The sequence below is a fragment of the Peromyscus californicus genome, unplaced genomic scaffold, assembly GCF_007827085.1.
Source record: "Peromyscus californicus insignis strain IS unplaced genomic scaffold, ASM782708v3 Scaffold_6__1_contigs__length_162567912, whole genome shotgun sequence".
Taxonomy (NCBI): Eukaryota; Metazoa; Chordata; class Mammalia; order Rodentia; family Cricetidae; genus Peromyscus; species Peromyscus californicus.
Window position 1 is genome coordinate 51,854,454 of NW_026294584.1, and position 26,606 is coordinate 51,881,059.

Here is a 26,606-nt window from a genome sequence, read left to right on the forward strand (position 1 = left end):
CTTGAGATAAGGAAATGCTTTATGAATGTTGGCTCTTTTAAAACTCAACGGATACCTGAGTATGCTGCTAAATGCCTGTACTCCCAGGACTCAAAAGGCAAGGCAGGAGGAGTATGAGTCCCAGGCCAAGATAGTGAGACTGTCTTAAAAAGTCATAAAACAAAAGCTAAATCAACCAACCAAGCGAACCAGCCTCAGCTGATAGCTCTAAGCAGAGGTCAAGGAACAATAAGTTTTTAACAGTAACAGCTCTTCTCTTCTCTCCAGTAGGGCAACACAGCACACCATCTTGCCTAGGGAACACTTCTTCACCTATATAAGCCTAAAGTTACCCTGAATGAGGTGAATCACTCAACCTCAGCTAAGGCTGAGGATACCTACATAAAGAGTTCATGCATCCAGACCTGTCTGCCCTGGCCAGACCCTAGAAGACAGAGGAGTTCACACATAAGCATCCTACCCATCTAGAGGTGAATTAAGCTGTAGATTATTGTAAAGTTTCATAAGTAATTCAAAACTCTAAATGCCTATCCCTTTAGAAAGTAATTGTAACATTCAATAACATACATGGCAAGTTATCTGTCATGTACAAGGCATGATTAGATGCTTGAGGTGCAGGATACACAGCTGAAGAAAACAGACAGTATAATGTATAACGAACATAGAACATTTGGTACTGCTTAGGAATTTGGGTTTTAACAAAGGGTAGGGAGTGTGCTGGCTCAATCTATACCTCAGTCTGCCCGACCCATGTCTAAAGTCTTCTATCAGGCACATCTCACCAGGATCAACCCTGCAAATTCCTAGAGGAGATACTGTTTCCTGGATTCCTCATATGAAAATCCCAAGCAATATAGGACCAGACTAGTAACCAACCTTTCTTGCCTCAAATTAAATAAAACTCTGGTTCAAACCATTTATATTTGTGTTTACTAATATTCTGAGGCAGTTTTTGGCCTGGTGCACACATGATTGGGTGGGAGAAGAATCCAGATACTGAATGGATTTCCCCGAGAAGGTTTCCCACTGGAAACCACTAGATTCTAGGGTACTTCTGCTACAAAGCTGTGGATTTGAACATAGCCAAAGTATACATCTGTTCTTAAGCAACACACATTTTTGTCACCCTTGACCAACTGTAAGATGCTGCCAAGGCTGCAAACACATGGCCTACTGGGCCTGGAGTCAACATACCACAGGTCCAACCCACACAACACCCTGTCCCTCTTCCATCCAGCTGAGGTCCTGACCAAGTAGATGTAGAGCTAGCAACTCTTTCATTGAGAGATGAGCCCTCTTTGCATTGTCTTAGCCCTGCCAGCTCTAGCTCCTCATGCTTTTCTACAATCTTCAGTTCCAGCCTTCTCCTGTACTGGGAAAGACTATTATTAGCAAATGATACCTTGGCCTTGGAATAACAGAAACAGTTGAGAGCAGCCAGACTGTAGAGAGAGGAAGGTCTGAAAGAAATGGCTTCGCAGCCCCTCACCTCTGGAGTCTGGGCAAAGGTCAGGCCAGAAGGTAGTGGCTGCTGTCAGGTTCTTTCCCCCTCGCTGCATGGGGGGGGGGGGGTGCAACCTCAGAGGACTAGCTGCTCCCAGTCTTCATCCACAGCCCACATTAACATCAAATCCTTCCAGAATAATGTGGCTTAGGACAGCATTTGCGTATCAATCATATGATTCCCTGGACTATTTTTAACACCAGTGATGAGTTCCTGTGTAAAATCATTTTCCTTCTTCTCACCTCCCACCTAACCAACATCCAGTCAGCAAACTTAAAAATACCGTCCATTAAAGGAGAATTCTCCCACATGTATACATAATCTCTCCAGGACTGACCAGCAACTCATAAGACTTTGGGGTATATTTGGGAGCTGATGCATATCAGAATACATTATAACCTCATTCTAGTCTCCTTAAAGCTCAGACTTATGTTGTCACTACAACTCCAGCCCCGACACTAACAAGTCAACTGAGAGCCACTCAGACTGAAAGCTCTCCTAATTGTCAGCTCCCAGGTTTAGAGTCAAAGCTAACGATTACTCTTGTTGGAGCCTGCTGAAGTCACACTGGCTAGGGGGCCAGTGCAGCGGGGACTCCACAGTCTCCTCCCCAAGAGAAGACAAATGGACCTTCGGCAGGGTGGCCGGTTCTGCTGTGGGGAAAGCATAGGTAACGGGGCTGTCTAATTCAGCCAGCACAGTGAAATCCACGAAGTGCGTGGGACTGAGGTATAACTGGTATAAAGTATGTCATCCTTAAGTTATTTTTGTTACGTGGTCTCTTACAAAAAGGAATCAACTTGCTATCCAATTTGGAATGAAAATAAGTATTTCTTGTGAAATAGCCCAGAATTCTCTTCACCCAACATCATTTATTATTAGCTAAACGGTAAGTTCCTTGGAGGTAGACTCCTCCTGCCCTGATTACCACATGTTAGTGACGGGCTCTATACCTGGCCTGCTGCAGGGAAAGGGCTGAGCTCCAATTGCCCATCCCTGAAGACGCAACTACCTCTGCTCTGAGGGTATTGTGTACCCCACGTGTAATCCTGTGGCTTAGACTCCAAAGTCATGGCTTATACTTTGTTAGAGAAGAATCAGGACTAATTGGGGCCTAGAGATTTCCAACTCCCAAGTTAGGAAATGAGAAAGAGGCAGAAAGGGGGAAGAGGAATGAGTAAATAAGCATGAGAAACACAGAGCTTCTGCAACAGGAGTCAAGGATAAAGGCTTTCAAGTAGCTTCCCATGCTGGGCAGGGCATTCATGGTTGCTTTCCCTTACTGAGTAAGAGCTCATGTAGAGGACACCGTGAGACTGGGAGAGCATCAGCCCTTGGGCGTAGGAAACAGCTGACAGCATGGGTTTAAAGGGACAGCAGGCAAGTACTCCAGAGACAAACTGGATCCAAGAGGACTCTAGACCACGCTACTGGACTATAACAATTCAGCAGCGACCATACTTACATTAAAATCTGCTTACCAGAGAACATCTGCCATCAATTAGTGGCATGAGCATTAGACACAGAGTCAGGGGATGAAGAAGGACCCAGAGCAGAGACATAGAGCTGGCCCTTCATGGGGCCAGGGCTCCTTCTACCTGATACATGGTTCACAGGTCTGTAAACTGTTACCTGAAGCTCTGGTGGATTGCCTTGGAATTTGATGATAATTGGATGAATAGGAATCTCTTGATGAAGGAAAGGATTATCTAATTGCCAAGATCTCTTTAGGGGCCCCAGTGATGGGATTCTGTGGGAATTTTATTGCCCATATATGTGGCTAGCTGCAAAGCTGGTTAATACATCCCTCTAATTCCATGGTTTCCATTGTTCAAACATCTCATACTATTGCTGATAAAGTGTCAAATAACATGGCAATGGCTGGTTACTTAGCCCTCTGATGAGCCCTCCACCAGTATAATTAATATAGTGCTCACCATCAGTGGAGAGTGACAACGAATTTCTGCTTTCTTTTTACATAAGATGACATTATACCATATGTACTACAGTTAAGATTTGTTCTTCTGAGTTCGGCCCCATCACCCCTCAGCAGTAAATGTTGCTTAGAACCATTTAACCCAGCCCTGTACACAGTACAAGCAGTATGAGACACTGTCAGGCAGCAACTCTCAAACACTGAAGGACCAAGTGGAGCAGGCTGGAAGAGCTGGCTATGACTGAGGACCAGCTGGCTCTACTCCTTCCTGGCTCAGGGTCCTAGGACAAGTTAGGTTCTCAATTTCCACATATGCAGATGGGGATGAAACAGAGCTGCTCTGATGAGCACGTGAAATAGTATACATGATAGTGCCCTGTCAAGTTGCAAAATTATACTTTAAAAATAGATAACGAAATAATAAATTAAGAATTTTTATTCTAAGAGGAAAGAGTAGTAGCAGGAAGATATGTAGCACTATTATTTCTCCTTCTAAAGAGTTTAATCAGCCCAAGTCAGAATATATAAAGAGATGTTTTTAAAGTATATGTATTAGAGGCCGGGCGGTGGTGGCGCACGCCTTTAATCCCAGCACTCGGGAGGCAGAGGCAGGCGGATCTCTGTGAGTTCGAGGCCAGCCTGGTCTCCAAAGCGAGTTCCAGGAAAGGCGCAAAGCTACACAGAGAAACCCTGTTTCGAAAAACAAAAAAACAAAAAACAAAAAACAACAAAAATAAAGTATATGTATTAGAAACAAGTTTACGGAAGCTTAAGGAAGCAGTTTTTAATATAGCAGTGAGTATACCAATGCTGTATATAAACAGGTGGTGTTTCTCTTTAAGCTAAGCCTGTGGCTAAGTGCTCAAAGAATCAACCAAACTGTCATAAATTCCTAATTATATATATCTCAAACATTCTCAGTAAAAAGAAACATATACATTTAATAATGTTTAGAACTAATTTTTATTTGGCACATATGACTGCTTAGGACAAAAATCTATTATCTTTATATAACCTCAAAGATGTCTTTGAGCACACACACACACACACACACACACACACACACACACACACACACACATTAAAAAAAAAAGGCAGGGGGGAAGAAAGGAAAGAAATGTCCACAGGCTTAGCTCACACAGGCTGGCTGCCCAGTGGGTACCAGAAGCCTGCTGAATGTCACTACCACCTTACAAGGACAAAGCTCAGGACCTAGCTCTGTGTATCACCGTCTTGATTTCAAGTCCTTGGATCATGTAGTAATCCTGTTAAAAGTGCTTTTCCTGTGATGTAGACTTAGGGGACCTGGCTCCCAACATGAATGGAACTCTATCCTCATCTGTGGAGTATGGGGGTGGGTGAGGAGGGATTAGATTCTCATGATAGTAACTGAGTTTTTACTATCTTCCAACAGAGAAAGTTTAAAATGCCAAAAAGCCCTAGTAGGTAAATAATATTCATCACAATAACATCTACAAGCATTATAAAAAATAAAAGTCATGTGTGTTTACATTTAGTATAAGTTGCCTAAACATTATGTAGACAGAGCATATCTAGATTCTCACTTATTTGTGATAAATGCCAGGAGGGAGAGAAGCAAGGGTCAGGGGCTTATAGTTCTCAATTTTAGGAGTCAAGGACATTCCACAAGGACAGGCCCAGCTTGAGGCTAGAATCTGGGTCCTTGGGCTCTTACATTACAATGTTTTCCAACAAGTTTGGTGATCTAGTACTAGAAACATAAAGAGATGAGTACAAGCCATTAGAAGCCAATGAAGGAGGAGCTGATTCAGACAATGGTGAGCAGGGCCGGCTGAGGATTAGAGACCATGAGGATTAGAGACCAATCGTTCTGCCTTGGAGGCAGAAAGGCGGGCTCTGTATCACCTAGTGGCTCTGGGATCATGGACAATTTTACTTAACCCATTTGAACTTAATTTCTTCATCTATAAAATAATATTATCTACCTACAAGAATCCCAAAGAACAGATAGTATATGTAACATTTGGTACAAAACAGGCACTGAACACACAGTAACTAGTTAGAACACTATATGCTGGGTGAATGTATTTGTATGCCTGGAGCTTTTTAGCTTTAAAGCAAGGAGAATCCAATATCATATACACATGAATCTGTGGTTTGAGTACATTTCATAGAACTCATGACGACAATGCTGAGGATGAGGAAAAAATTCAACTCAAGGAACACACCCTCTGGCAGGAGGAACAGATGGATCTGCCCTGGATTCCAGTGGTAGTGCATGCTAGCAACTCCTTCTCTCATCTACTAGGCAGGAATGATAATGGCTACCCTGAAAAACAAATGAAGCCCCTGGCTTTAGCAGGTGCTTACTGAATGCCATTGACTTCTGCTGCAGCAGAAGGCTAAGGATGCTATTGGTGCTGTTTTTAAATATCTGTCCAGAAAAAATAAGAGTATCACATTATAACATTGAGATAGATATATGTCAGGCACCTAGAAATTTATCCACATGCAGAATTTTTATTCTCTAATAGTGTGCAACTCATGTCAACATATGTACTCCACTAAAATGCTATTGCAAGTTCAATATATGAAAGGAATGATAACCAACTCTAAAATAAGTCACTTTTTATAAACATAGAGTGCTGTCTTTCCTTGAAGTAACTGATTCTAAACTGAGAAAAAAAATTGGAATTGGAAAAGCAGGAAAGTACATTCCCCCCCCCCCCAATCAATAAACCATCAAGAACGATTCGGTCTGAGTGGGCTACATCATTCAGTACTTATGGCTTGCCAGGTTTCTCATCTGACCTGCAGAAACAGGCACACTAAATTAGCAAAACTCTTTTGATCTTTCTGGCTCATGAAATAAATGTGTTAAATTCAGTCTGCCCCCTCCAACTCTCAAACAATTTGTCATGCTCCACTCTGACAAAGACACACATGCTCTCACATTCTTCAAAGGATACCAGCTAATGGGAGTGTGGGTCTGCCATCTAGCCCATGATGGGTATCTATCATCACTCCATCCATGTAACTTAGAATCCTTATCCCAACAACAAACACATGGCTTAGAATTCTAACAGGTGCCTCTCCCCAAGGCAAGGTAGGTCATAGACATAGGCACTCCTATACTGAGGGGTCACTTCTGCCCGGCTCAGAGCCACTCTGGTCCTTGAACCATGTGGGCATCCCTTGCTTGTCAATCTGGGTCTCAAAGCATCCCCTCCCCATATTGTTCAGGATTGTGGACAAGTCTCCCATTACCTAGTGGTCCCAGTATTCCTATAGGTCTAGCTTTGTTCACAAAAACACACAGATGTCACAATGTGACAACCTGGAGGTAGAGTCTGCTTTGGTTTGGTAGGAAGACATTAGAGAGGAGAAGAAGGCTGAGGGGTACACAGTGAGTGTGTAGGAGGCTGAAGCTTGGCATGTAAATTCCAGGACCAGAACCACTTATAGGAAGGACAGGCAGCTGCCACAGTATAACAGTTACACCTGATATGAAAATAAAAATTTCTGTCACATGAGAGATAACTGTGAAACTGCCTGAGATTGCAGGGAAATGTGGGCATTCACAGGCCTTCTGTTTCATGGCCTGCTAATGTTCATCAGCACTTTCCTGGCTGGCTGCTTCTCCTGTCTTGGCTTCTGGCTATGAAGTTTACCGTTTTGTCAAGAAAACAAACGCATACCTATAGCTCATGCACTTCACTCACAAACACCATCTCCATGAAAACCTAATGAAAAGGTAGTAAAAGTGAAATACAGTTCATTAATATTAATAGCATCTCTCACTGCCAGCAGCCATGTGTGTTCTATCATTAGATGAGGAGGCTGTTTGCAGCCTATATCTGAGGGAGCTGTAGTCTTCGTCATCAAAGTGACCACCACCACACTGGACAGCTTAGATGGAGGGGAGCCCTCACTAAAACTGCATGGCCATTAGGTGGCCCAGAGCCAGCCTTGGGGGTTCACACACTATCTCCTATGGTCACACAGTTAAGAGTGGACTGAGAATGCCAACCCAATGACCTGACATCAGTACTCTGTGGGGAAAATGTTCCATACTTATGATATATAAATGGATATATCTGGGCTTGAGGAAAGAAAAATGGTTCTTCAGAGGGCAGAGGAAAGAGTCAAGAATCAAAGCAAATCAGAGCTAGGCTATAGAATGCCTTATAGGACAAAAAGTCTACTAAACAAAACAACAACCAATAGAATTCCTTGAGAAAGAATATGTACTCAAAGGTCTGGGAAAGATGGCTTATTCAGTAAACGCTTCTTGAGAATACATGAGGACCAGAATTTGGATCCCCAGCACCCACGTAAAAAGCTGGGTATGGTTACTGCTGACCTATAATCCTAGCACTGGCAAGGCAGAGGCAGGAGGATCCCTGGAGCTCACTTGCCAGCTAGTTTTGCCAAAATGATGGTCTCCGGGTTCAATGAGAGAGCCTGTCTCAAAACAATACAGTGGAGAGTAACTGAGGAGGACATTCAGTATGGACACCCAGTACAAGCACATGAGCGCGCGCGCGCACGCACACACACACACACACACACACACACACACACACACACACACACACACACAAAGGAAGAAAACACAGAAAAAGCAGATTTATAGTCATAAAATATGCCCTGAAAAAAGTTCCAGACAAATTGCCCAAAATTATGAAAGAGGCGTGATGGGGGGATAAAATGGCTATATCAACAAAATATGGTCGGCTTTGCCCATGGTTATTTCCATCTTGTCTTCTTCACTAGATGCTCTTTGAAGGACAAGCCTAGACCTGACTTAGGGTGACACAGGACCTTGCTTATAATAGATGTCCAATACATGTTCCCTGGATGATGAAGAAAGAAAAGTAACCCCAACTTAGAATGTGGGAGAGCAAGTCATGTTCTGAGTATGGGAGACTCAACAACACTGGCCTAAGGGGCAGCGGGCACAAACTGCCTAACCAACAGAGGCTCTCAGACAAGAGTGGCCAGGGCTGAACTTGGCTTGTTGATGACAGGAAAAACAGTAAATGCATAAATACCCAACAGGGGTCTCCATCTTCTTCCTCATTTAAAGGCCAATGAGGATGAATATAATTATCTATGTGGCAATGCAGGGTGGAAAAAATAATCTTTGCTGATGATAGAAGCTGGTGTAAAAACAAATAGAACCCAAGTACTTTCCTTAGCCTCTAAACCCCAGCACAAGAGTGTTATCTCTAATACAGGGGCAGGAAGGTTAAGGGGTTTTAGGTCTGCCAACTCCAAAACCTTACACACCCATATGCGCGCACGCGCACGCACACACACACACACACACACACACACACACACACACACTCTTTAGGAATATTGAAATATAAACAAAATCCCCTCCCCTTATCAGTCTTTCTAAAGCAGAGAGGGCAACACTGGAGGCAGTACCTGGATTCCTGGCAAGCAGAGCCTGGCACATCCCCTCAGGAGAGACCTGCTGTCTGTCCCAGCTCCAGTATCCTCCTTTGCACATAAGGCACACAGAGGCATGAAGAAAGTCTGAATGAAGCTGTTCCTTTGTTCCTCAGGTCAACAAAAGGCAAAATACTAACCTAGCAGTATCCTAAAGGAACTCATATTCTAGCTGCCACTTCTAACAATTTTAGGGTTTACCTAAAATTAACTTCAAAGTGTCTACATTTCAGTATTCAGTAAAATTCATCCCATATCAACTTGGGCCTGAAAAGTAATCCCTCCCCGTTTCTGCTTAAAAAAAAAAAAAAAATGGTTCACTGAGGTAAAATTTACATACTATACAATCAGCCATTATAAGGTGAACATTTAGTACATTCATAGTGTTGTACAAATCCCCACCTCTATCTAATTCCCAAATGCCTTCCTCACTTGGAGATAAAAACCCTTACCCACAAAGCAGCTTCTTCCATTGTCCCTTTCACTGGCCCCTGGCAAACATGCCTACATTCTGCTGAGTAATCTATTCTGGATTTCACATAATGTGACCTTCTGTGTCTGTCTTCTTTCCCTAAGCAAGCAGTTTGGGATATATAGCCTCCCCCCGCCCCCCGTTGCTACTGTTGTTTTGACAAATAAAATTGTGTTATATTGGTTTATCACAATTTGCTTATACAGTCAACCACAGAAGTACATTTGGGGTGGTCTACCTTTTGCTACTGTGAATAGTGTTATAAGAACATGTATATACAACTATTCGAGTAGCTGTTTTCAGTCCTTTAGGACATAAACCTGAGAATGGAATTCTAGGGATCATATGGAGATTCTATGTTTAATGTTTTAGTAACTGCCAAGCTGTTTTCCACAATGGTTGTGCCATTTTGCATTCCCACCAGCAAGAAAGGGTAAAGAAAATTATTTTAAAACATAATTTATGAAAAAATTTCCCAAAATAGTTTTCATTAATGCTGACCCCTATACTCCATGAAATTTCTTTGAGAATCTTCCTTTAATAAGCCTCGTAAAATCTCTAATCTCCAGCCCCACTCCCCATCAAGTACAGACAATATGGTAATTACCAGAAGAGAGCAGACACCCAGAAATGTCTACCATCCAGCTGGCTGCCCAGAACTAACATCCAGACACAATTAGCAAACAAATGTCTGTCTGCAAGTTCCATCAGATGCAGTGATGTCTAATACAGATTTTTAAGGAAGTAAGAATTTACAGCAGAGAAGGGAGAGATGCATAGAGGGCAGAGTGCCCACAGGAAGGTAAGTAAAGAACTGAAACTGTGTAAATAGAAAAGCAGGTATAATAAATGAGAGACACAGTAGCTACATTGAGTACCGACTATCACATCTCTGGAGATGTCCATGACCTGCCTTCTGCAGGAGCCCAGCCAACTCTGTTCATCCCTAGGGTTTGGGGACCAAGAACCTGGAGAGTGAGCCACTGAGGAGTGAGACCCTTCATCTCCCTACCAGTACTGAGCAGTAGCATCTCATTTCCAAAGGGCTATGGAGAGCATATCTCCTACAGAACTCCTCTTCTACCTGCCAGGAAAGATAATACCGTCATATTTCTTCAGAAGTGTTCCATTTCAGTAGTAAAACAAACCTAGCAATTCTCATGCTGTGCAAGCAAAATTGAAAGTATTTATGTGTGATGAGTCTTGCTTGCTAGATGGAAAGAGGAGTAGAATGAATATGTACATGCTTCTTTACCAGAACTACACTTGAGTCATGCATGCCTTTCTTCTGCAGCCTCCATCACAGCAAGACATTAAACATTGTCCAGAGGGAATGCCCACCAAAGAACGGGTTGGTGTGAGTACCTTGAGCTCACCTGTTCAGAAGGCAGAGAGGGTTAAAACTAGGAAATGTGAGCTGGAATGAGTCCCTCTGTACCAAGCACCAGGCAACTGTTCCCATTGCTGAAGTCCAGCAACCTGCACCTACCCTGTCCACATTCTTAAACTCAAGAGTCTAGAGTGAGTCTGCTTCAGATCTGAATCCATGACAGTGGCAAGCTTCAGTCTGTGTTCACCGGGGGGCACACAGGCAGAATGAATGCACAGCTGGGCATAGTGCAGGTATACCCAGGAAAACAGGCAGGCAAGTTCACTATGCTTGCACATCCTGCCAGCTTCTGACCCTGACACTGAATTTGAATTTCAGTCAGGATGTGGTGTGTGCATGTGTGCATACATCACACTTGTGTTGCTCTGTCCAGCGGGATCAACATTATCATCATCCATGGCTACAGACAGAACCGAACAATAATTCTCATAGTCACACGATGTCCATGCAGACCAAACACATGCTTCCCACATGACAAGAAAACAAATACTGATGGCATTCTCTAAAGGACAACTGCCAGTTGTTTGGAGTAGGGGAGGAGCAAGGAAGCTACATTCCTGGGGCTGTACGAGTTCAGGCTGATCTCAAAGGGTTAGAGGCTGTCCCACACCTCAGCTGATGGCCAGAGACTCTTAAGTCCTTGTTTTCTAGGGTAGGCAAGAGCTTATAGGTAGCTTACAGATAACCCAGGGCTAGGTCCTGTGCCCTGTGGGATGAGGACAGTAAAGTTCCTGAGCTACCCTTAGAGCTACTTCAGGGATCACACAGAGCCTTGTTCCTGGAAACACACAGACCTGAGTCACCAATATGACTAAGGACTGGTCAAATTCATACTATGTATAGTTGAAGCAGAGTTTGCCAGGCACCCAGCTTCATAAATGGCTACTTCCTGTGCATACCACTGTATTCCCTGAATCTGCATGCAGTGAGCCTTTCAGCCAGCCTATGGAAACCTTCCTTCTTTCTTGACTTTTGCTGAGATTTCTACAGACTTCTCCTGTGGATTCCCCAAGACAACATGTATGGCTGGCTGGCTTTAGATCCAGCTCAGGGGGCTGGGGGGCAGCGGCTCTGAATCTCTTGTTAAATAAGATGTGTTCAGAAGAGCTGTTGTTGCTCTGAAGAAGCCATAGCACTCTCCCCAACCCAGCTTTGTGTCCCCACCGGTAGAGCCAAGCAACACAAAGTAGGTGCACACAACCACTTGCTGACTATGGCTTCTAAAGAAAGAAATGAGGCAGAGACATGGGGCCATGACATGACATGGAAACAGAAAGGCCTGGGACAAGTAAAAGATGGCACATTTCTACCTTCAATCTTACTGTTCTAGTCAGTATCAGCAACACCTAATTTGGATCAGCTATCCCAAAATTGAGAGACACATGGTGACATTCCCTACAGGGAGCCCTGACATTTGACAGTAAAGCAGTTAGGTGGCAGTGTTCTGGAAGCTGATTTCTCCTCACTATATTCCCCAGCATCCAAGTCTGGCAGGCAAATCCACTGCAGATGTGTCTACCTAGATTTGTTTGGGACAACTACTTTCCCTATACTCAGCCAATGGAGACAAGTTGTTTACTATCACTGCTAGCACAGACAGGCCCAGGAAAAGAGAAAGGAAAGGCGGGAACAGGGAGGCTGTGGTTAGAAGTAAGTAGTTACAGCGTCTTCTCCATGCAAACACCAAGGAGCTGTCAGCTAAACAGTGCTTAATTCACATAGGCCTCACAGCTCCCCAGGCCTCATGGGAACAACCTCTCTTACTGTGAGCTGCAGAGACATTGTGTCAGAGACCTGGAGACACTAGGCCCAAGTTACAAGCTGGCAGGACGCTGAGCCTCTGTCTGTCTCTAACTTCTTTCCCTATACTCAGCCAACGGAGGCGAGTTGTTTACTATATCTTTAAAGTCAGTGTATACCATAGGTCTTGGGTCCCTGTACTAGGTGGATTTTTTTATCAACTTGATACAAGCTAAGGCCATCTGGGAAGAGGAAACTCAATTGGGAAAACACCTCCATCAGATTGCCTGTAGTCTGTACAGCACTCTTTTTTTTTTTTGGTTTTTTTCAAGACAAGGTTTCGCTGTGTAGTTTTAGAGCATGTCCTGGATCTCGCTCTGTAGCCCAGGCTGGCCTCGAACGCACAGAGATCCGTCTGGTCTGCCTCCCAAGTGCTGGGATTAAAGGCGTGCGCCACCACTGCCCGGCCACAGCACTTTCTTGGTTAATGATTGCTATACTAGGACCCAGCCCACTGTGGGCAGTACCACCCCTGGGCAGCGGTGCTGGGTGGTTAAGGAACCAGGCTGTATAAGCCATGGGGAGCAAGCCAACGAGCAGCATTCATTCCTCCACTGTTTCTGTTTCAGTTCCTATCTCTAGGTTCCTGCCCTTCTCGAGTTCCTGCCCTGGTTTCTGTCGATAATGGATTATGATGGGGATGGATAGGCCAAATAAGTCTTTCCTTCCCAAGCTGTTTCTGGTCAATTTTTTATTTTTTCTTCAGAGATAGGGTTTCTCTGTGTAGCCCAGGCTGTCTTGGAACTTGCTCTGCAGACCAGACAGGCCTCAAACTCAAAGATCCACCAGCCTCTGTCTCCCAAGTGCCTCAAAGTCAACATTTTAACACAGGAATAGAAAGCAAACTAAGGTAGTCCCTCATAGTGTCTAGAGATCTCTTAGGGTTGTGGTGAGTTTCATGAAGTGAGTGGGGAAGGCTAGGTTTGGAGCCTGACTGGGTGAAAGCAGGGAGTGTCCAAGATGAAGGATAGTTCAAGCTAGAGAACAGCTGGCTAGTGAGCAGAGACCAAGTGGGCTGGGGAGGGATAGAACCGCCAAGACTTAACATAGGCTAGGGGTGTAGAGATAGACCAGGATGGGAGGGACTAACAGAGAATGGAGGAGCAAGCTTCAGGCAAAGACTCCAGGAGAGTGGAAGACGGTGAGAGCGTGGACGAGTGATCTTAACAATGCTTAGACTAACATGGTGCAGCCAGATTGTTCCACACACGGCAGAAGTAGCGCAGCAAACAGGTGGTGTGACCAAGAGGTCTTTTCAGCAAACACAAGAAACATTCCCTCAGTAGTGTCAAAGAGAATTGCCAACTTAAACTAAGCCACCAGGGACACCGAGAAATATTCACATTTTAATGACCTTGTTGTTTCTTCCAAGGAAACAAGTGAAAGCTCCTGCAAATGAGAAGGACAGGAAGGAGGTTGTGCTCATGGTTGGCCTTGAGCTGCTGAGTAGCTGTGTGTGGCCCAGTAAGAGCTGCCAGGGTCGTCCTCCAAGGCCCTGCAGCTGAGACTTGAACAAGATCACATTACCCATCTAGGACAGCCAGCAGGTGTTCCTACTCCAGGGGCAAATGGCCTTTCCTGCAAAACTGGCTACTTCCTGTACTGAGTCCGAAAATGCCCGGAAATGGGAGGCCTACCGGAGGGGAAGCACTGTACTGTCACATACACGGCGGTGTGCAGGCTACAGCATGACAGTGGAGGACGACTGCAGGCGCAAGGAGCCCAGGGAGACAGAATCTACTAGTCCTTGATCTCACTCTGGAAGCCCAGACTCTGGGCATCTCAGTACTGAGTTCATCGCCTCTCAGTGACCATTATCCTTAGCCCTGCGGGGACAGCCTGTGACCTTCTCACAGAACAGCACCGAGAGAAGCTGCCTGCTTTCAGTGCGTCTGTCGTCAGCAGCTGTTTATTCCAGGCTTGTTTTTATAGGTTCCTCCCTCCCCCCACCCAGCCATTTCCAGAAATGACTGTTCCCCTCTTTCTGACCCTTCTGTGACAGGATAAACAAGACATCTTTTACCCAAGCACCACAGGGCAAAACAAAAACAGGAAGAGAAATCAGGCACACTAAAGCTTTCTATTTAAAATTATCAAGTATTTTTAGAAGTTTTTAGGAGAAAATAGATTTAAATTTTTAATTTTTAAAACATTTTGAAATTAGCCGGGTGGTGGAGGCGCACGCCTTTAATCCCAGCACTCGGGAGGCAGAGCCAGGCGGATCTCTGTGAGTTCGAGGCCAGCCTGGTCTACAGCGCGAGATCTAGGAAAGGCGCAAAGCTACACAGAGAAACCCTGTCTCGAAAAACCAAAAAAAAAAAAAAACATTTTGAAATTAAATGTTATTTTGTTTAGCTTTATAACATGTACAGACTTGTGTTATTACACCTCTACTCAGAGGGTACATGACTCCACTAGCCTCTGACTCTTACTGCTGATCAGGGTGGATATCTGACTCTCTGTATGCCAAATCCATTAATATTGTAAGGGTTCACATATTTGGTGCTTTTTTATTTGCCAATATAAGTTCTAATTTACAAAAAGAAGAGAGCTAGAACGCCTTTCTTGGAGGTAGATAGATGAAAAGAAAGTGACAATAGCAGTTTGTTAAGTTTGTTCTGACTACAGAACTTTTATTTCCATTGTCAACATCTATGTAAGTAAGGATGCCACTGGAAGCTGTTTCTCGGGCACAAGAACTCAGGATATAGGGATGCTGGACCAGTCTACTTGCTGCCACTGGAGACATGCACCCCATAAGTAAATCAACAAACACACATACACAGCACATCTAGCACACATGCTCCACAGTGCTGTCTTTCAGGGGAAATCTTCAGCATCCCTCTCGGCTCTCTGACCTTCAGGATGGTGGGATGGAGTGTCGGAAAGATCATCAGGTATCAAATGCAATTGTGTCCCACCTTCTGTTACTTTCCTCTAGTCCCAGCACCTAGTCACAGGCCACAGGACATCAGTAGGGGTATAACAGCAGCAGTGTGGCAATGAGCCAAACTTTCAAACTAGATTGGTGTATCCCCTTCTCCCCACCAACCACAGTCTATACCCCCACCCACACACTTGTTATTCTCTCTATATGCTGCTCCCTTTGCAGTGTCTTCTGTCTCTTCCTGATGTGGGAGAGAAGCCACTAGTCACATCCCTGACCTGCAGGCTTGCTCCTTGAACACCTCCTTAAAGTGACTTTCAGTGCTGGAGATGGAAGGGAAGTGATGCATGATGCCTGATGCTTGGGGGATGGGGCAACTTGTAAACTGCTAACCATGCCTGATCAGACACATACATCCATTCAATGACAAGTAAACTTACGGAACCTAGGAAGGATAATGGACAGTATAATCCAGCTGCTTCAGTAGTGCTGAGTTGTACCCATGGAGTTGTCTCATTTGTTTCATATAACATCATGAGTTACTCAGTTTCCTGTCTTAAAAGAAATGATGCCTCAGAAAGGTTTGGAAACTTGCCTGAAGTCACACAGCCATAAAGTAGCAGATCTGGAATTCAAACCCAGGTCTGTCTGCTACATATAGTAACGATGATAAAAGTAATGACTACAGTGCTAACAACAGCAGATTAAAATAGCAGCTAGCATTTATGAGTACTTCCTCTGTCCCAGGCCCATGCAGAGCAGCTTATGATGAGCTCTGCTCTCCCCAGGAAGTCTTTGTGCACTCAGATCTCTAGTGTGAAGACAAGGTTAGAGGTGCCTGAGTATCATATCCAAAAGCCTCAAAACCAGAAAAGAAACAAGAGGTCATGGGGCCCAGGGCACCAGCTCCAGCTCCCATAGTGCTATTATTCAGGCTCTGCCTGTCACCCCTGGGGTAGTCCTTTCGAACTTTCTAAATAGGACAAAACAGATGCTTGCTGACTCTGGTGAATTGGTTGGTTAAAGGTTAGGACCACTGACTTCAGGTTTTAACTGCAGTCTGACTGGCACAGAGATACGCTGGCGTACACATTATTAGTGTGTGTGTGTGTGTGTGTGTGTGTGTGTGTGTGTGAGAGAGAGAGAGAGAGAGAGAGAGAGAGAGAGAGAGAGAGAGAGATGAACCCCAAGAGGCTAAAGTTGGGTTCCTATGATCCAGGGCTCAGAGAAGCCCAATGACACAGACTTAAGACTTGTCAACAGGAAAGGACTTGTCTGAGGTATAACACAGAGCTTGGCATGCAAGGGTGTCTGGTACATGACAGAGTTGTATTATGAAGCATGGGAAATTACTGTCATCACCCACCACCCATTCCTGTAGTCATCCCTCTCCACAAATGAATGTCAGGGAGTGGTAGCTCCAACTTCCTTAATTCATGAATGGAGAGTGTGGAAATAAAGTGGCTGACCTCCCATCTGCCTCTGCCATTTCCCTGACTGCCCCGTGCTCCACATTTAGGCCTACCTATCCTCACCACCTCTGCAGACAATCTCAGGGCCAAGCCTCACACTACCCCGATGAAGGCTACAGGGGTTAAAGTAGAGATAAGACTCATTCTTATTAGCTTCAGGTCTCTACATCCCCTAGAACACAGCACAGAACTCAGCTTTGCATTCTTAGACAATTCTTAAATCTGCCTACAAAAGCATTTTCCTTTCAATCCTTTCCCACTTACAAACACCACGAATGTTACTGGTGCAGAGAACAGCAGCCAAGAGCTCAGATCCATTGGTGCTGCAGCTCACATGGGATGGGGATAACACTATCCCAACTTAGTGCACTGTGGCTTCAGTGTTCACTGGGCCTGACTTCTGCCGTGGAGCAGACCTCAGAAATGCTTAAGCCCATTCAATCTTCACACACATTCAGCTCCAAAGGATGCAGTCAAATTAAAGAGACAAAGGCAACCCTGATCTCAGAGACCCCTGCTCTTCCTATGCTCTGCTCTAGAAGGCCTTGTGCAGACTCCTCACAGGGGAATGGAGTCCTATGGCTTCCAGTAGCTGTTCATAGGGCACTTATGATGATCAGCATATTTCTGCTGGTCCTTACTCCTGATTCTTGGATCATCTACCAAAGAGACCACCTGAACTCAAACCCTTGTTTGTTTCAAGGATCTGCTAATGGGGAACCATAAGACAATGGTTCCTTAATGTTACCCTCTCAACTTCTCTCCAGCATCAAGGGCCATACACTTGGGTACCCTCAAAACACTGATCCACCATCTGGCACAAGCTGTGCTTGGCTTATTTTATCTCAGTCACCCTCCTTTACAACTTACAGCAGCCAGCAGCTGCTGGGGACAGAAAAGAGAAGGATTGCCATGCACCTACTTGGCAGGGTGGTGAGCTAGGCGCCAGTTGAAGGGACTAAGGGCAGCAGAGAGCTGCTGCCATGGGGAAGACTTGAAACACTTGGAGTCCTCAAACACCTAGGAGAATGGGCAAGGTGACTAGAGGGTAGCACAAGACACTCCTCCTCAGTTTAGTCAGAGATAGGACCAGGACAAGGGAGCTCATTCCACTTAAGGTTGTAGACAATGCTTGCATAGCTAAGGGCACTCCTACTCATATCTTGCAAGCTCAGCATAAAACACGGTGCCTGGCACATACTTAGAATTTCAAAAATTGCTTGTGCAATGCCTGAATGGGAATTATGGCTCTTAACACAGCTGGGGCTAAAGGGAGTGTGCTGGAGTGACCAACAATAGGTGCCATATCTGTTGAAGTTATACAGAAGTTGTGAACAGTACTATCTCCTCTGCTGGGCATCTGCTTTCTTATTTTCACCTCATTGCAAACACACTCCTCTCAATCAACCACTCCTTCAGTTTGCCAACCCTCATGGCCTCTTCTATCACACTCTCTATTTTTGTATTTCCACATCCCCACCACTGAGTTTTAGGAGTTTAACCACAAGACATTTAACAGATGGGCCCTCAGAGGAGCTACCTATCACTCAGAAGAAAGATCAACCGCTCAAGGCCAGACTGGCACAGTAACCCCTTCTCTACCCTTGACAAGGTACACTACACACTGAGAGGAGACTCTGAAGGCCACACCACCTGCAGCACACTCCAAAGAATGGCAGCAACAACAAAGAAGGTGGGAGGAGACGGTAGAAATGAGGGAGCATGAATAGATTGTGGTTTTGCTGGTGGTCCTTTATCTACAAACTTCACAGTTAGCAGCTCCAACTTGACAACAGCTTTCTGAATGGAAATTCTTCATTAAAAGCATGTTAAGCAGCCAGGCATGGTGGCACAAGCCTGTAATTCCAGCTACTCTGGAGGCTGAGGCAGGAGAATTATAAGTTCAAGGCTAACCTAGAGTAATAGAGTTCAAGGCCAACCTGAGCAACTTAGTGAGACACTATCACAAAATGACAGTTTAAAAAGGGGTGAGTACGGCAGGAGATGTAGCTGAGTAGTAGGGCACTTGCCATCATGTCCAAGGTCCTATGTTCAATCCCCAGTACTAGGGAGAAGAAGGCAGTGGGTAAGGGAGAAGAGAAGAGGAGGATGAAGAAGAGGAAGATAGCATTTGCTGTGAAACTTGACAATGCCTGTTTCTGTCCCACTCCCAGCATACCTGCCTATTAAATTGGTTTGGCATGGTAGATATTTCCAACTTCTAACAAGCACCATGGGAGATTCTGGGGTTGCAGGGCAGGGTCCCTAGAGCTCACTTTGAAAACAACTGGCCTACACCTTGAGCCCAAGGATGGTTGAGCCTTCCCATCTTTAGGCTTAGAGACATGCAGCTGGCAGCCCGACAACAAGGCAGAAAGCTGAGCTGAATTACCAGGGCACTGACACCACTTCTGCATCTGGGTCCTCAGACTCTAAGGATACTTGAGAGGCTTCTGTTGTCTGAGGTGCATGTTTACCTACTGTCTTGAACATATGCACATCTTTCCTTTCATGTGTATTTGCCTCCCTTTCTGTCTCTAAGCACATCAGCACCCCTGCATAGAGTGCTAATGTCACCCTTTCTCACAAGCATGCCCATGCCTGCATGTCATGTATGGCTTTACTGTGGTACCTAAGGCAGTGTTTATGAGCATGCATAAGCCCTTGCTCTCATGTGTACAGCAAGGTTGCAGCAGAGAGATACTCAAATACACATGGACTACAGCACTGAAAATTATTTTGTATTAATTAACAATTGCCAGGCAGTTGTGAACATGAATTAATAATTACTGAAAGACTAATTTCAAAAATGTATACTATCTAACTGAAGGTCCCAGAGACAATGGAGATTTGAAGGCAGTTAACCAGCACAGGTAATTTATTGATCACTTCCTCACAGAAACAAAACAGTGTCTCTGCTTGTTTTCACATGTGTGGAAGTTGGCAAATGAGACTGTCAATAAGCTGGATAGTGTTCCCATACTACCCTCTGATGTGAGCCAGCACACACCTCTCTTCTTGCTGTCTCTATTAGCAACAGAAGGCATGTTTAAGAGCTAATGCTTGCCATATGTAACTGCTTGCAGGGCTCTTTTTTCAAAATGGGCCAGTCACTTTTTATATATTATGATCTGCAAAAGTTGTATTATTTTTGAAAGTCCTGTTTGTGGCAACACCCTTTATTGGAGTGACTTTGGCCTACAGTCTGGCATTGTGGAATATGCCCTGTTTGTTCATGAGAAATGAAGGAAGGTTCCCAGTGGGGGTTAATGGTACCAGAGTCCCCACAGGGGAAAGATTTCTACCCACAGCCAGAATCCTCAACTCTGACCTACAGCCTGGTGAGCACAAGCCTGGGTCACAACAGGATCCAGATTGAACAATGTGGGTGGCTCACAGCTCACAATCTATTCGATGAGTCAGGGAAACAGGTGGTGGGGGCAGGATCAGGACTGAGGCTAAGGTGACCTTCCAGACACTATTACTTTGTAGTGATGGTGGGATTTATTTTTATTTCCTTTTATTTTTTTTGGTGGCAGGATTTGAAACCAGGTCCTAGCAGACCAGAACTTCAGAATTCAGCATCAGAGAGAGCAAAGTCACCAAATAAAAAAGCAAAACAAACACCAAACTGTTCTCTGGTGAGTCAGCTCTGCAGTCAATCATCAAGAAAGTCAAATGCACTAAAGGGTCCACAGTAAGACTATGTATGGGTGGGTCACCATACAATCTAGACCCTCTGTTCTCATTCCTGAATAAATACAGTTATTTCCTGGCCTTAGTGTCTTCCACCAAATTTTTGTCTCTTTTGCCTTTTTCCAGCTGATTATACCATCACTAAAATCATCGGATTATTATTTCTTCTTCAAGAATTTCCAGAAGCTTCCAACACGTTACTTTGACTAAACCTCAGCCCCTCATGCTATATTCAGAACTCCCCACTGTCAGCCCTCACATCTCTACCACTGTGCTCCAACTCAGGCCTTGAGCCACTTGCAAGCCCTATATTTCTCCCACCTTTCTTCTTATTATGACCTCATGGCCCCAGACTTCTCAGCCACTACCCATCTCATACTTCCTTGAAGAGCTTTCTCAAGATCCCTTCACCACACTCTCACTCTGTACTCAGCCATCTTGTAAAATTCTTTCACTGGACTTTGTGTGTTATTTTACTCCCTTCTACTACCCACTTCAATCTGGTATACAATGGGTTCATGAGAAGTATCTGTTGAATAATCACACACTTGGAATACTAAATATCAGAATTATATTTCTAGGAATCTTTTAATCTGAAAGAGGTAATTATCTCAAAATTTGAGAGCATACCTTACTTCCTATATCCTCGAATAGGTGATATTCAGAGACACTGAATCGGTGTCTGACATAATGGAGGGAATTAAAATTTCCATCCTTACCTAAAACCATTCCAGAATCATCTGGAAGACAGCCTCTGCACCCAAAAGAATCAAATGAAAAAGAGTGCTAAAAAAATTACAGGCATTTACACTGTCCTAGGTTTTTTATATCTTTCCTATGTGTCTGTCTATCTATCTAGTTATTTATTTATTGTTTGTTATATGTATATGGACACACTTACGTGCCCTGGCATGTATGTAGAGGTCAAAGGACAGGGACAGAGGCCAGTTCTCTCCTTCCCCCACATGGGTCGTCGGGACCAAACTCAGGATTATCAGAATTGGTAGCAAGTACCTTTAGTCCCTGAACCATCTCACCAGCCCCTATGTCCTGGTTTTTTATGTTCACTTTTGGGGATCGTAGCAATGGTCTTAAAAAGTCTCAAAAAAGTCTATACAAAATATTTTTGAATAGTCCAGAGCAGAAACAAAATTGTACATATTGTCACCTTGACTATCTTCTAATCAACAATGGTTTGTGTGTGTGTGTGTGTTTTCTTTTTCAGAGTTTAATAGTTAGCCTTATTTTTAATTTACCGGTCATACTGACAGCAGAAATACCCCAGCACCAGTTAATTGCTTACTCAAAAAACCAAAACCTTGGTATCAATATAGAGTTAAATAATGACCTGGTAGGGACTTCTTTAGTGACGTAATACAAGTAAACAGGGCCACCTGCCACTGTGTTCTTCTGGGCATGAGCAACTGAAAGGTGGCCCCTTAGGTGGATCAGGGGCCTCTTCCCCCCAGAGTATGGGCACAATAGCTCTGGGATGGGATCTAGCATAATTCCGGTTATATAAGCTCTCCAGATTCTTAGGAACAAGAAAGCCTGAGAACCAGCCCTGCTGACAGTTACCTTCATAGCTGATCTTCAGGACATAGGTTAAGTTGGAAGACACCCCTACACCGCTCCATTAGACTCACAAAGACCTGAAAAGGCCACTCTGTTTCCTTAAAGCCACATATTGGGCTTTCCTCACAGAACGCCAACAGCAATTCTGTGGTAGGCTAGAAATACAGGGAGTGTGATTAAGGGGCATGAAAAGAGACAAGTGCTCCTCACTCTGAAGTCTAATTGGCCTTTCCTACTGACTGAGGGTCAGGAAAGTTCAATATAACTAACAAAGCCAAAATTGCCCACAGAAATAATCACATTTTTCTAAGGATACCTCAAACAAGGATGTTAAAAATAAATAAACTAAAATCCACCGAGGGCCAGAATGTTTGAAACTTTGGAGTTTTACTTTTTAATACATACCTTTCTCACTCCTGAATCTAAACTATGTACCTCTTAAAAACCCTATTTCATTTACAAAAGGAAAATCTTTTTTTTTTTTTTTTGGTTTTTCGAGACAGGGTTTCTCTGTGTAGCTTTGCGCCTTTTCCTGGAACTCACTTGGTAGCCCAGGCTGGCCTCGAACTCACAGAGATCCGCCTGGCTCTGCCTCCCGAGTGCTGGGATTAAAGGCGTGCGCCACCACCGCCCGGCCTACAAAAGGAAAATCTTTAATGTAAGAGAAATAAGTAAACCTACCTGTGTATTTTTACTTGTTTTTGAAACTTTACTTAAATTTTAAGCTTTGCTTAATCTTTAACCTTGTCAGTGACAAGCTTTGAGTAATACATACTAACTTAAATGTAGCCAACTGTGACGCTTGAGAAGCCCTCCCTGTACTGAGTGTACATCATCCTTTCCCTAGGTCTCTCGACCTAAGGACTTAATAAAACTCACTAACTATGTTTCACCCTGGCCCTTGATGCTCTTTTCTGTGGCCTTGTTCAGGATCCAGCTTAGGTGAGTAGATCATGGAGGAAAGGGAGATCCTGGGGCTCTGGGAGGCAGTGCCAACTGCCGGTGGCAGAGCCAAGCGCATGTAGCTGCTGGGGAAAATGGGTGGCTTCCAGGCCACCACCTTCCTTCCCAGATCCCTCAGGCTGAGAACAGGAAATTCACTTTATATCACACTATTTTTATCATCCCTGATGGGGTCATGGGAGTGGCACCTAATATAGTCCTATTTAAAATGATGAAAAGAAAGAAAGTATTCATCCCTTTAAAAGTGAGGTGTCCCTAGGGGCTAACATGCCAGAGGGGACCCCTGGTGAGAGACAGGCCCTGCAGGACAAAGGTCCATCTGACAGGCCCTGGGAAAGGCTGATCTACAGTATGTAATCATCTCTCTGTCCAGGCATCTAGAACCCTTGCTCTCTCAAAATGTCCCTGAAAGTATGCTCTTTTAGGAAAAGGATCTTAATGATAGACAAAGGGTTTCTCTTGTCCCCTCTTCCCAAGCAAAAGGTGAGGTAGTCAGGAAAATCAACCTGAACAGTGTGGTCTAGACTGACTGTCCTCCACAGCTGGGACAAATGGGGTCAAAGCTGGATGCTGTTCTCAGCATCTCCCACTGACCTGTGTGGCAGCAGTCTGGCCATGCCACCAGGGCTCAGGGGAGGCCTGTGGTAGGCAGAGTATCATGACTGATTTGGAAATTGAGCATCATTTCAGGGCTCTGTGCCTCTGACCCTAGTTGAAGGCCACCTAACTAGCCTTGAAGACACAAGACCGTGAAGATCCTCGGGAGAGGGAAACCATTCTGCCTAGTATTTTAGGTAGTAGTCACTTAAAGCCTAAAGAAAGGGGGTACCATGACACCCAAAAAGGTGTCTCAGATGGAGTAGGATGCAGGAAGTAGAGGTGGCTGTACCTGTGGAGGATGACAGGCAGGAGCTAAGTGTCCGACAGTAAGCAAACAGCCTTTATCATCCATGAGATGCTCAAACAGCTGACTAGGGCATAAAGCTAGGGAGGAGGATATGAAGTTCAAGCAGAGGATTTAGTCCTGCCCTAGTTCCCATGGAAACATTACTGCCACCCATCGCCTTTCTGAGCTAGGGTCCCTGAAAGCAAAGAAGACTGCAGAGGCCTTAGCAGGAGGGGCAGACAGTGGGCAGAGTGACAGTGGCTCAAGAGGGCAAGAAAACAAAAAAAAGGCTTCAGAGTCCCAAACGTAACTTGAGTCAAGTTTTGCTACAAGGATGTATTGCTTATTAAATATAGTTAGTCTCCATGCTTAATTTTTAACAAACTTCAATGAAGCTGAATTCTTTTCACTGAAAGCAATACAGGTTAACTAAACAATAAAACCTCACACGGCCCTTGACTTGGCACAGTTTTCCCTATATTCAGGCCAAGAACTGGGAAGAAATAGCCTTTGCCATCCTGAATTTGTAAGTCTAAATATAAAATGACAGCAACAGCCTCCATTTTGCAGTAACTAGAGAGCACCCCAGCAATAGCCACCTCTGGGGAAAGCTGTTTCCCTGTGATGAACCATACTGAGTTGGCTTTCAAGGAAGGGCCAGGCACTCTCCAGAGAATATGGGTTGTCATCCTCCTTCTCTACCAAGGAGGGGTACAGTTCCCCACTGTCCAGGCTCCATCTTCCTGGATGGCTCCAGCAGTGTGCCTGTGGCTCCCCTCCAGGTCGACTGGCGAAAAGAGAGCGAGCAGCGGTAGATTTGTCCGCACCAGTATGCAGAAGCCTATGAGAACTCCTCTTAAGAGCAGAGGGCTATGTACATCTGAATTCAGAGAGAAAGCCATCGCTGTCCCATATCAGATTCCAGAGTGAGGCAAGAGCTCCTACAACTCAGGAATCAATCTTAAGAAGAAGAGAGAAGGCCGGGCGGTGGTGGCGCACGCCTTTAATCCCAGCACTCGGGAGGCAGAGCCAGGCGGATCTCTGTGAGTTCGAGGCCAGCCTGGGCTACCAAGTGAGTCCCAGGAAAGGCGCAAAGCTACACAGAGAAACCCTGTCTCGAAAAAACAAAACAAAACAAAAAAAAAAAAAAAAAAAGAAGAAGAGAGAAGACCTGAGACCCATCCCTTGAATCAGATCAAAACACAAGACAGAGAGGAAGGCATGGCTGAAGGCTGAGGGTGGGGAGCACAGACAAAACAGGAGACATGCACCAGTGCTGCAAGCAGCGACTGGCTCCGTGAGAGGAGAAGTCGGGATGGGGAGGCCAGACAGACGGGGACTGCTGGTCAGCTTCACAGTAAGTCATGGTCGCTCGTCTGTCCAGTCTTCCTCCTGGATCCTTGAAGATGGTGTGGGAAAGCATATCCACCACCAGGCTATAGGACAGGAGGTTTCATGAAGCAAGAAGTCCTGGGATTCTCCTACAACTGCCACAAGTCAACCTCTTGAGGGTGGGTCGGCCTACTTTCTCATGGGAGTTTTGAGTTTCTTTTCTTGGCAATTTCTGCCTCTGTGGGACTGGTCGCTACTACTTCTTCCAGGACAGCTCTTTGCCATTTTACAACCCTGAAACCTTGCTTTCCATTTCCATTACCTCCTGATGCTGTGTCTCCCACAGACTGGTCACGGCACATAGCGCCATCACAGCATGTGATGGTCCAACAGCAACCTGGACCTGGTATAAAAACCCTAGCTTCGAGCTCGTAGGTCAGGAAATGAGAGCATATAGATATAGAAGTTAGGCAGTGAGTACAAATCACTCAGCCTAATGAGTATAGGGATCAGCCCAGTTCTGGATTCTACTAATGTCAAAGCCTGCAGCATGCTGGAGACTCTGGGATGGCCAGGCCATGTTTATACCCTTGGAGCTAGCTAGCATTGTGCAAGGCCCATTTTAGAAATGAGATAAACACTTGTGTGATGTTTGAGTGTGTAAATTTTCTTGCTAGAGTGTAGTTTGTGTCGTCCCCCGCCCACCCACCCCCACCCACCCCCACCACCACCAAAGGTCATCAGTTCAAAGAACGGTCCTCAGTGTAGCGATGCTGGGAGATAGTAAGGCCTAGTGGAAGTTCATGATCAGTGCTGTCCTTAGAAGGAATTAAGGTTAAAAACCCCTGGTTAGTTCTCCTCAACAAAAGTTGTCTTTAAAGCTTGATCCTAACCTTGAACCATTATATTTTTTCCTATCTAGCCATGTGAGCTCTTATTCCTATGCATGTTCCCACCACTGTGGGGCCATCTACCATAAGGCTGTTGATAGCATCATGACCTTGAACTTTGAGCTAAATAAACCTCTTTTCTTTACAAAATTATCCAGCCTTGGGTATTTCCTTACAATTAAAAAAAAAAAAGTGGCGCACAAAGGTGGCGGGGGTAGATAATATTTCCTGACATAAACTTATCATGGGAGGGAGCAACTGGCCCCAGGACAAAGATCTTCCCTTCCTCCAGCCTCTTCCACAGGAACATAATAGCCTTCTCAGAACATTGCTATCAACCTATTACCCCTCCCCCAACACC

General features: G+C 44.8%; 1 protein-coding gene across 6 annotated transcripts in view; it reads right to left on the minus strand.

Moving 5' to 3' along the window:
* Positions 1–26,606, minus strand: part of Hipk2 (homeodomain interacting protein kinase 2) — a 192,575-nt gene that overhangs the window by 108,251 nt on the left and 57,718 nt on the right. The gene's annotated exons all lie outside the window — the stretch shown is intronic.